The sequence below is a fragment of the Bombina bombina genome, chromosome 1 (genome assembly GCF_027579735.1).
Source record: "Bombina bombina isolate aBomBom1 chromosome 1, aBomBom1.pri, whole genome shotgun sequence".
NCBI classification, from domain to species: domain Eukaryota; kingdom Metazoa; phylum Chordata; class Amphibia; order Anura; family Bombinatoridae; genus Bombina; species Bombina bombina.
Genome location: NC_069499.1, coordinates 1415728233 through 1415740383, shown reverse-complemented (window position 1 = coordinate 1415740383; position 12151 = coordinate 1415728233). Strand labels below are relative to the sequence as shown.

Sequence of the window (12151 nt, the reverse complement as noted above, 5' to 3'; positions counted from 1 at the left end):
GTTATAGTAGCTGCCACATTTTTTACTTAAGGGACTTAAGGGATATTAAACACCTCCAGCTTTTTTGTAAAATTTGTGCTTTGGCCCACACTCACTAGAGAGACTAAAATGCAGAATCTGTAACACATTCCTCCCAGCATTTGTGACTATGTATTCGGGACTGGGGAAGTTAAGGGGGGCATTACTGTTTTGTGGGTGGGGCTATGTTGGGAGGGGGTCACAGTGATACTGAGCCTATCCGGCCAGTTGGTGGGTGTGTCAATGGTATTTGTGGGCATGCCTGTTTGTCTATGGGCGGGGCTAAGGGAAATTCCTCTAATAGGGAGGTATGGTTGTCTCAGAGGGAATTAGGGACAGTTGGAAGGTAATCTGTGTTTTCTAAATGCTGCAGGCTGCATAAACCAGCTTTTTGCATTTGTAAGTTACAAATTATCGGCTAGATCACGAGTCTTGCGTCAGCCTTAAAAAGCAGCGTTGAGAGGTCCCAACGCTGCTTTTTAACGCCCGCTGGTATTACGAGTCTGGCAGGTACAGTTGTACCACTCACTTTTCTTCCGTGATTCGAGGCTACCGCAAATCCCCTTACGTCAATTGTGTATCCTATCTTTTTAATGGGATTTGCCTAACGCTGGTATTACGAGTCTTGGAAGAAGTGAGCGGTAGACCCTCTCCTGTCCAGACTCCTACCGCATTTAAAAGTCAGTAGTTAAGTGTTTTATGGGCTAACGCCGGAACATAAAGCTCTTAACTAAAGTGCTAAAAAGTACACTAACACCCATAAACTACCTATTAACCCCTAAACCGAGGCCCCCCCCACATCGCAAACACTAAAATATTTTTTTTAACCCCTAATCTGCCGACCGGACATCGCCGCCACCTACATTATACCTATGAACCCCTAATCTGCTGCCACTAACATCGTCGACACCTACATTATAATTATTAACCCCTAATCTGCTACCCCAATGTCGCCACCACATACCTACAATTATTAACCCCTAATCTGCCGACCGGACATCGCCGCCACTTTAATAAATGTATTGACCCCTAAACCGCCGCACTCCCGCATCGCAAACACTAGTTACATTTTATTAACCCCTAATCTGCTACCCCAACGTCGCCACCACCTACCTACAATTATTAACCCCTAATCTGCCGACCGGACATCGCCGCCACTTTAATAAATGTATTGACCCCTAAACCGCCGCACTCCCGCATCGCAAACACTAGTTACATTTTATTAACCCCTAATCTTCCGACCCCAACGTCGCCGCTACTATATTAAATTTATTAACCCCTAAACCTAAGTCTAACCCTAAGTCTAACCCCCCCTAACTTAAATATAATTTAAATTAAACAAAATGAATTTAACATAATTAAATAAATTAATCCTATTTAAAACTAAATACTTACCGATAAAATAAACCCTAAGCTAGCTACAATATAACTAATAGTTACATTGTAGCTAGCTTAGGGTTTATTTTTATTTTACAGGCAACTTTGTATTTATTTTAACTAGGTAGAATAGTTCTTAAATAGTTATTAACTATTTAATAACTACCTAGCTAAAATAAGTACAAAATTACCTATAAAATAAATCCTAACCTAAGTTACAATTACACCTAACACTACACTATCATTAAACTAATTACCTAAACTACCTACAATTAATTACAATTAAATTAAATAAACTAAATTACGAAAAAAAAACACTAAATTACAGAAAATAAAAAAAGAATTACAAGAATTTTAAACTAATTACACCTAATCTAATCCCCCTAATAAAATAAAAAAGCCCCCCAAAATAAAAAAAATTCCCTACCCTATACTAAATTACAAATAGCCCTTAAAATAGCCTTTTGCAGGGCATTGCCCCAAAGTAATCAGCTCTTTTACCTGCAAAAAAAAATACAATACCCCCCCAACATTACAACCCACCACCCACACACCCCTACTCTACAACCCACCCAATCCCCCCTTAAAAAAAACTAACACTAACCCCCTGAAGATCACTCTACTTTGAGCCGTCTTCACCCAGCCGGGCACAAGTGGTCCTCCATACGGCAGAAGTCTTCATCCGATCGGGGCAGAAGAGGTCCTCCAGACGGTAGAAATCTTCATCCAGGCGGCATCTTCTATCTTCATCCTTCTGGAGTGGAGCGGGTCCATCTTCGCCAATCGGAATTAAGGTAGGAAAAATCCTATTGGCTGATGTAATCAGCCAATCGGATTGAAGTTCAATCTGATTGGCTGATCCAATCAGCCAATAGGATTGACCTTGCATTCTATTGGCTGTTCCAATCAGCCAATAGAATGCGAGGTCAATCCTATTGGCTTATTGAATCAGCCAATCGGATTGAACTTCAATCCGATTGACTGATAGCATCAGCCAATAGTATTTTTCCTACTTTAATTCCGATTGGCTGATAGGATTCTATCAGCCAATCAGAATTCAAGGGACGCCATCTTGGATGACGTCATTTAAAGGAACCTTCATTCTTCGTTAGGACTTCGTTTGAAGAGGATGCTCCGCGTCGGCTGGATTGAAGATGGACCCGCTGTTCCCCTGGAAGGATGAAGATAGAAGATGCCGCCTGGATGAAGATTTCTACCGTCTGGAGGACCTCTTCTGCCCCGATCGGATGAAGACTTCTGCCGTGTGGAGGACCACTTGTGCCCGGCTGGGTGAAGACGGATCAAGGTAGGGTGATCTTCAGGGGGTTAGTGTTAGGTTTTTTAAGGGGGAATTGGGTGGGTTTTAGAGTAGGGGTGTGGGTCAAAGTCTATTTCTAAACAAACTGTGAAAACAGATGTTAATGTCTGCTCATAGAATGCAACAAAATATCAGTGCTGCTAGATAACCTTTAAGTTTATTAGATGTCATAACAAAGTTTTTTTTAAAGAAAAATGCAGTTTTATACATAGTTTATTTTAAATTCACATTTATTTTGTTTTTTACACACTCCACTGAACCAGCAGAATATTCTTATATACTTAAAATAACTGTTGTTATAGTTGTTTCACCCTATTTTGCTAAATATTTTATTAAAGCCACACTGAACCCAAATTTTTTCTTTCGTGATTCAGATAGAGCATGCAATTTTAAGCAACTTTCTAATTTTCTCCTATTATCAAATTTTCTTCATTCTCTTGGTATCTTTATTTGAAAAGCAAGAATGTAAGTTTAGATGCCGGCCCATTTATGGGAAACAGCCTTGTTTGTTCTTGCTGATTGGTAGATAAATTCACCCACCAATAAGCAAGTGCTGCCCAGTGTTCTGAAAAATAGCTTAGATGCCTTCTTTTTCAAATAAAGATAGCAAGAGAACGAAGACAAATTTATAATAGGAGTAAATTAGAAAGTTGCTTAAAATTGCATGCTCTATCTGAATCACGAAAGAAAAAATTTGGGTTCAGTGTCCCTTTAAGTCCTTTAAAGCATCTAGAGGATTGTCAGTGCAGCTAAATATAAAAAAAGACTATAAAATATTTGTAATATGCATACACTGATTATTACACTGAGATTTTTAAGAGACTTTTTTTAAACTTGTTCCACAAGTGATTAATATTGGTTGTCAATGACCGCTCTGGGTCATGTCATTTACACTTTATAATAAAAATCCAATAAGAATCCCAGCAGGGATTAAAAGAGTCAATTGTCAGTTGAAGTCCAGCAGCAATGTGAGAAGAGCTTTAACTGTTGCCAAAAACAACACGGAACTGGGACTGCTAATCATTAAAGAAATGCTTGTGAAATGGCACAAATCCTGAAAAATTAAAATTTCCTTGAAAACGTCATTAGGGAACATAGGGTTAGAGCAGAATACAGAAATAGCTTGCTTAACTGTTAAACAATTGTCCACTTTCACTGGCATAAAGTCTTCATTTCTCAATGTCCAGAGGAACAATAATTTGATGTAGAACTTCTAATGTGTAGTTTATTTTAGCCTGTAATTTCATACCAGAAGGCAATTAGATATTTACTGCAGATTTTATGAGCTATGAGAACTCCTGATCTCTCCCCTGTAACCTCTCATGGGGGAGTATTTAAAAAAATAATAAAAATGGTATTGTCTAATAGAAATAATCATTACATAGCACTATTTTTTTATTTTACATATGTAGCAAATGACTACTGCAATAAGAATTTCAATGATATCCGTTTAGGCCATGCTATCATTATATTAGGATAGACAGACAGATACTGTAGATAGATAAAATATGAGGCATATGGAAACATTTATTGTGAGGCATTAAGAGAGAGACCAATACATTTTGTTAAGACCATTGTTTTAGTTAAGTTGCAAATGAAAATAGAAGTAAGACTGTGTTCTACAGAGTAAGCCAGAAAGTACTTTCAACTAGACTCAAATATACTTAAAGGAACAGTCTAGTCAAAATAAAACTTTCATGATTCAGATTGGGCATGCAATTTTAAACAAATTTCAAATGTCCTATTATCATCAAATTTGCTTTGTTCTCTTGGTATTCTTTATTGAAAGCTAATCCTAGGTAGACTGTTAATTTCTAAGACCTTGGAGGCCGGCTCTTATCTCAGTGCATTTTGACAGTTTTTCACAGCTAGACAACGCTAGTTTGTGTGTGCTTATAGATAACATTGTGCTCACTAAAGGTGAGTTATTTATGATTGCATCAGCCAATAGGATTTTTTACCCTTTAATTCCGATTGGCTGATAGAATTCTATCAGCCAATCAGAATTCAAGGGACGCCATCTTGGATGACATCATTTAAAGGAACCTTCATTCTTCAAGAGGAATCGAAAGAAGAGGATGCTCCGCGCAGGATGTCTTGAAGATGGAGTGGCTCCACGTCGGAAGGATGAAGATAGAAGATGCCGTCTGGATGAAGACTTCTGCCTGCCTGGAGGACGACTTCTTGCCGCTTGGATGAAAACTTCTCCCGGCTTCGTTGAGGACTTCTTGCCGCTTGGATGAAGACTTCTCCTGGCTTCGTTGAGGATGGATGTCCGGTCTTCAAAAACTGTAAGTGGATCTTCGGGGGTAAGTGTTAGTTTTTTTTAAAGGTTTATTGGGTGGGTTTTATTTTTTGATTAGGGACTTTGGGCAATGTAAAAGAGCTAGATGCCCTTTTAAGGGCAATGCCCATCCAAATGCCCTTTTCAGGGCAATGGGGAGCTTAGGCTTTTTAGGTAGTTTTTTTTTGGGGGGGGGGGTTGGTTGTGTGGGTGGTGGGTTTTACTGTTGGGGAGATGTTTGTATTTTTTTATTACAGGTAAAAGAGCTGATTTCTTTGGGGCAATGTCCCGCAAAAGGCCCTTTTAAGGGCTATTGGCAGTTTAGTGTAGGCTAGGTTTTTTATTTTATTTTGGGGGGGCTTTTTTATTTTGATAGGGCTATTAGATTTGGTGTAATTAGTTTAAATATTTGATCATTTATTTTTTATTTTGTGTAATTTAGTGTTTATTTTTTTTGTAATTTTTTTTGTAATTTAGTTAATTGTATTTAATTAATGTAATTTATTTAACTTTAGTGTAATGTTAGGTGTTAGTGTGGGGCAGGTTAGGTTTTATTGTACAGGTAAATTTGTATTTATTTTAACTAGATAGTTAGTAAATAGTTAATAACTATTTACTAACTAGTCTACCTAGTTAAAATAAATACAAAATTAGCTGTGAAATAAAAATAAAACCTAAGCTAGCTACAATGTAACTATTAGTTATATTGTAGCAAGCTTAGGGTTTATTTTATAGGTAAGTATTTAGTTTTAAATAGGTATTATTTAGTTAATGATAGTAATTTTTATTTAGATTTATTTTAATAATATTAAAGTTAGGGGTGTTAGGGTTAGGGTTAGACTTAGGTTTAGGGGTTAATATATTTATTTAGTTAGTTAGTGATGTGGGAGGCCAGAGGTTTAGGGGTTATTAACTTTAGTATAGTGGCGGCGGCGACATTGGGGGTGGCAGATTAGGGGTTAATAAATTTATGTAGCTGGCGGCGACTTTGGGGGGGGGTGACAGATTAGGGGTTAATAAATTTATGTAGGGGGCGGCGATGTTGGGGGCGACAGATTAGGGGTTTTTAAATGTATGTAGGTGGCGGCGACATTGGGGGTGGCAGATTAGGGGTTAATAAGTGTAGGTAGGTGTCGGCGATGTCAGAGCAGCAGATTAGGGGTTAATAAGTGTAATGTAGGTGGCGGCGATGTTAGGGGCAGCAGATTAGGGGTGTTTAGACTCGGAGTTTATGTTAGGGTGTTAGGTGTAAACATAAATTTTCTTTCCCCATAGGAATCAATGGGGCTGCGTTACGGAGCTTTACGCTCCTTTATTGCAGGTGTTAGGCTTTTTTTTAGCCAGCTCTCCCCATTGATGCCTATGGGGAAATCGTGCACAAGCACCTAAAACCAGCTCAAAGCAGCGCTGGTATTTGTGTGTGGTATGGAGCTCAACACTGCCATATTGCCCGCTAACGCTGGGTTTTTGCAAACCTGTAATAGCAGCGCTATTAAAGGTGAGCGGTGGAAATAACTTGCAAGTTATTACTGAGCCACTCATAACGCAAAACTCGTAATCTGGCCGTTTTTAAATAATACAAATTCTGTAGTAGACTGCCCCTTCAAGTTTCAATGACAAAGTCATGTTTTGACCTGCATTTATATTAAAAGGACATGATACTCAAATATTTTCTTTCAAAGTTTCACATAAAGCATAACATTTTAACCCCTTAACCCAAAATGACGTATATATACGTCATGCGGTACTTTGCCTATCGTACCATATGAAGTATATATACGTCCGTGCTGCAGGAAGCTCCAGCAGTCTCGACTGTTAAGTAACAGACGAGAACTAGAGTTCCTGAGCTCCAGGCATCTACCTGCGTATGGATCCGGAGCAGGATCGGTGAGGCAGGAAAGAGAGCTGTTTAAGAGGGATCTGGTAGGTATCAGGGGGTGGGAGGTGTCAGGTGGGAGGGTAGGCTCTACACTGCAGCTAAAATTAACCTTACAAGCTACCTGATTCATCCCTTCCCTGCGGCGAATAATAGAAGTGTGGTGCGCAACTGCAATTTGTGGCCTTCTAATTACCAAAAACCAAAGGCAAAGTCATGTATGTCTGCTATTTCTAAACCTAAACAAAGGGGATCCTAGAGAAGCTTGTACAATTATTTGTGTCATGATTCCACAAGCAGTATGTAAATAATTTAAGTGAGAACCCCAAAATGTGAAAAAGTTAACAATTTTTTTTATATAATCACTTTTGACAGCAAATGGTGGCATGAAATATACTAAAATGGGCCTAGATTAATACCTTGGGTTGACTTCTTAAACAATATATATATAGTTTTGACAGGTAAATAAAAAAGGCTCTATTTTTTTTTTTTAAATGGAGTGATAGCAAAAATTCTAAAAATTGTCATGACTGCTGCTTCATAAATACGGACTGCAGGTTCTCTTGTGAGAACCTGCAGTCGAAGCCAGACAAAGCCTGACGAATCATTTGATAAATCGACCCCTAAGTTCTTTTGCATTGGGTTTTTATGATGCATTTTTGATTATGCAATTGTAGAATATTTAATTGTCTTTTAATTTCTTACTGCTAAAATGAAAAATTAATTTTGCCATCTACACAGAGGCAGAATGTTAACACAAAAAGTATAATTTTCTTAAATACCACAAGATGTTTCTAGATGAAATTCATAAATAGATTTAATATTATTCATTATTTAAAATGTGGCCTTAAGGATTGATTAAAACATTCTAAAGGCTGCTGGAAAATGTTCAGTCACATTTTTGTTTTAAATAGCTCAGACAGCTAACAAGAATTGGATCAAAGCTACTTCAAATATCATTGAAACTGAAATAAAAATCTTAGCTGAGTAGTCTTCTCTATATTAAACTGTAGGTGGACTTTTTCAATTCTCTGATATTTCATTGTTTATATTCCATCACTGCAAGGAATCTTGCGGTATTCTTTCATCTTTCATCTGCAGATCCTATCCAGGAGGTCTCTGTGTTATAAATATTATTTTAATAAAGATTTTCTCTTACAGAAGGTTTGTAGTTAAAGGGACATAAAACTCAATTTTTTTCTTTTATGATTCAGACAGCGCATGTGATTTTAACCCCTTAAGGACGGGGCATTTCAGACTAAAACTTCCTCAAAAGACCAGAGCATTTTTGCTTTCACTTCATTTATATCACTTTATTTACCTTTTAAAACTATATATATATATATATATATATATATATATATATATATATATATATATATATATATATATATATTTTTGGTAGAAAAGTTAAGGTATTGATCTAGGCCCATTTTGGTATATTTCATGCCACTTTTTGCTTCAAAATGCAATCATATATATAAAAAAAAAAATGTTAATTCTTACTGAAATTATTTACATACCGCTTGTGCAATCATGACACAAATTATTGTTAAATCTCTGGGATACATAGATAGCTTTGCCATTGCATTTAGGCAATTAGAAGGCCGCTAATTGCAGCGGCACACCACACTTCTGATATTCGTGGCAGTTAAGGGGTTAATCAGATAGCTTGTAAGGTAAGTTTAGCTTTAGTGCAAAGATTGCTCTCCCACCTGATCCCTCCCACCCCATGATCCCTACCTGATTCCTTTGAAACTGCTGTTCCATTCCTCCACCTTCCTATTTTTTAAAAAATTATTTTCTGCAGTGTAGGATTTCCCCCATATTTTTCATCTCCCTGATCCCTCCCAAACAGCTCTCTTACTGGTGTCGCCATCTTAGGTACTGGCATCTTAGGTGTCGCCATCTTAGGTACTGGCAGCTGTCTGCCAGTACCCAGTTTATATAAATTTTGTTTTAGTTTTTTAATTCTCATTTTTTCTGTAGTGTAGCAGCTCCCCACCTCTTCCCTCCAAACAAACCTTGTCAAAGTGCCAGAAGGGCGTGAAACGCGTTAGATGACGTCACACTCCACCTACACCTGTGTCTCCTGGTAGTCCCCCCGCATATGTATGCAGAGTGTTTGTTTTAACACCATGAATAAAGGTATGAATTGTTATATGTATCCTTAAGTACAGTGCTTATGTTGTGCCAAATTCAATGGACATTTCATTTGGTCTGGGAACCGTATTATATAAGGGATTTCTCCTTTGTTGTTATTTACACCTGAGAGCGAGCGGCCTGGTCTGCAGGCTCAGGTTTCTGTCGGGAGAGGCGCCGACACAGCTTCCCTTTTTGGCTCCTATTTCAGACCTAACCGCTCATATTTCTAAACTCTCAACTTTTCATGGTACATACATATATATATATATATATATATATATATATATATATATATATACTGTCCATAAACGATCAGGAACTCTCTGGATTTAACGTACTTTATTCAAATGTGATGTTTCGGGTGGTCCCCCTTCCTCAGATTTAAAAATACAAGTGGAGGGTGGAGTTGCAAGTGTTCTTTCACTGTGGGCGGGTTTTGGCATGGTATGTCATGGGCATGGCTGAAGTGAGACATGGGTTAAGTCTGAGCAGTCTTTAGTTTTACATGGAAAACCAAGATGATTGCACTGAAGGACAAGCTGCTAGAGAGAGAGTGCTAGAGAGAGAGTGTGACACTCCCATAATATGCAGGACAGTTAAGAGCTCTGTTCTTTTACAATAACAATTAGAAACCCTTAAAAGATAATGTAACAGCTCTTAAAGAGATGTATCCCAACATCTTTCAATTATAAACAACAAATAATAAGAGTGCGCTAAAAAGATCGCTATCAACGGTATATGTACCAAAAAAATATATTCCTTTTTAATTTACACCATAAAAAAACTCTATTGCAGTCTAAACATAGATCTAATAGTTTTTATACCACCAGTGGTTTAAATTAAAAATGATTAAAAATATTAAAATACATATATCCGCAAATGCATAAATAAATAAGGAATTCTGTAAAAAAACTTTATGACCAAAAAGATGCATTAGTATGGAGTTGCCTAAATAAGTATTTTGGAAGCTTTAATGTCATCCAAAAACTAAATTATACCCCAAATTTTATTCACATAGAATACTGTGGCTTTTTTTAATTTCATGTTACAATGTATTCGGATTAGCAATTTCTAATGTATTGGATCTTAAGCAATGTTCGCACTGCTAAAGTTCTAATTCCTGAAAGTCTCCTAAGTTACACTAACTTATTTATGGGACATTTAGAAGGGAAGGTTATCTATGATTCCCCATTGGAGGCAAATTTGGTCCTCTACCTCCGTTTCATTGATGATATTTTCATAATTTGGAAAGAGTAAATTCAGATTTTTGAATTATTTATGGAGGATCTTAAAGGTAGTAACTTTTTACTTGATTTTACTTATGAAACAAGCAAGTCACATATTAGCTGTTTAGATGTAGATGTGGAAATCTCTGGTCAAAATTTAATAACTAAAACGCATTTTAAAATGGTGGATTTAAATATCTACATTCACAATGAAAACTATCACCATAAAAAAACGGGCGAAAAGTATCCAGAGGAACCAATTTCTAAGAATATGAAAAAAATTGTTCACATATAGAAGACTATGATAAATAAGCAGAAAGCCTACAAAAAAATTTGAACAGAGAGGATATAGTTGGGAACTTATTGAAGAAGCAAGAACTTTAGCTAGGATTAAAGACAGAGCTACTTTGTTAGAAACCACCAATTATTAACAACAAAAATAAGCTAATAAACAGAATAGAGAAGGACAAACTAGAAGTCTGGTTTGTTACAGAATATAGTGTAAACCACAGAAGCATGATGAGATACATTTTCAATAAACATTGGTATCTACTACATAGTGATCCATATATTAATGAACTTGTTACTGAATGACCCAATGTTGTTTTTCAAAGGGTCAGGTATATTGACAGCAAGCTAAGAAATAGTAAAAAAAAAGAATTTTGAGTTGGATGTATAAGGTAATAAACTACATGGTTTTCTCCCATGCATTCATTGTAAAGCTTGCAGTTTTAGTAACAAAACCAAGATGTTGACATCAACAGTAACTAAGAGGACATTTTGTATTAAGGATTTAGTAAGATGCAAAGACACGAATGTAATCTAATTTAATGTCCTTGTAAGAAACAGTATTTGGGGGAGACCTCCCGACGTTTAAGGGATAGAATTTGTGAACATTTGTTAAATGTCTAAACACGGATTTGAGGGTTATCTCCATTCATGTCTTTTCAAAGAAGCACATATAACCATAGAACACAGGGATTGAAATATTGGGGCTTAAGAAAAATTAGAGGTGACTGGAGAGGAGGTGACCTAACAAGAAAACTATTAAGAGCTGAAGTATTTTTTTTGTTTTAAAACAATAGAATCACTTGGTTGAAAAGAAGAGTTGGATCTCAACACTTTAATATAAATGCTTTCTCCAATTTTAGCTTTATACTTAATTTTATTTATAATCTCATCAAGAAGTTTTACACCTCCAGATAACAACCAATGAGGCAATGAGAATTTTGTATAATTTTATCTTAAAGTATCTAAATCAGAGGAATGTACAGTATATAAATGTAATAATAAATGTAATATGACACAAGATTTAGGGCCAGTTCAAGTGTTAATTGCTCTAGAAGTAAGATTTTTTCCCTTGTCGGGTTGCGCTCGTAGTATGAGTTGAAAGTAAACTATTTTCACTCTCATGCTAACCAGACGAGCACAAAAAGTGGAAGTTAGAATATCGCTTGCATGTTGACGTATTCCCCCATAGAAGTCAATGGAGAAAAAAACCAAAAAACACTCTTGCGCAAACCCGAATGGCATATACTGATAAGCGCTAACCCAACATAAAAATATGAATATTTCACATATTTATACACACGCACACACACACACATACATATATACATATATATATATATATATATATATGGATGTCTATACTTTTTAATCTTGATGATAATAAAGATGAGATTTCATAAATTCCATAATTTTAGGATGGAATCTCTTTATGCAATTCTGCTTGGCAATATGTAACAACATAGAAAAATAATTTAATATTTTTACATTGTTAAAAACCCTAGATTACAAGTAGAGCGCTAATTTATTGCACGTTTCACCCGTATTCACCCGTTTGGGGGCGCCTGATAAATAACCAGCAATAACAAGTGGCTGGTTATTGCTACCGCAAGCCTGCG

The 12151-nt window shown here is 36.4% G+C and overlaps 1 protein-coding gene across 1 annotated transcript in view; it reads right to left on the bottom strand.

Moving 5' to 3' along the window:
- The window catches only part of PEAR1 (platelet endothelial aggregation receptor 1), a 281847-nt gene that overhangs the window by 120597 nt on the left and 149099 nt on the right, over positions 1 to 12151 (bottom strand). The window lies entirely within an intron of this gene.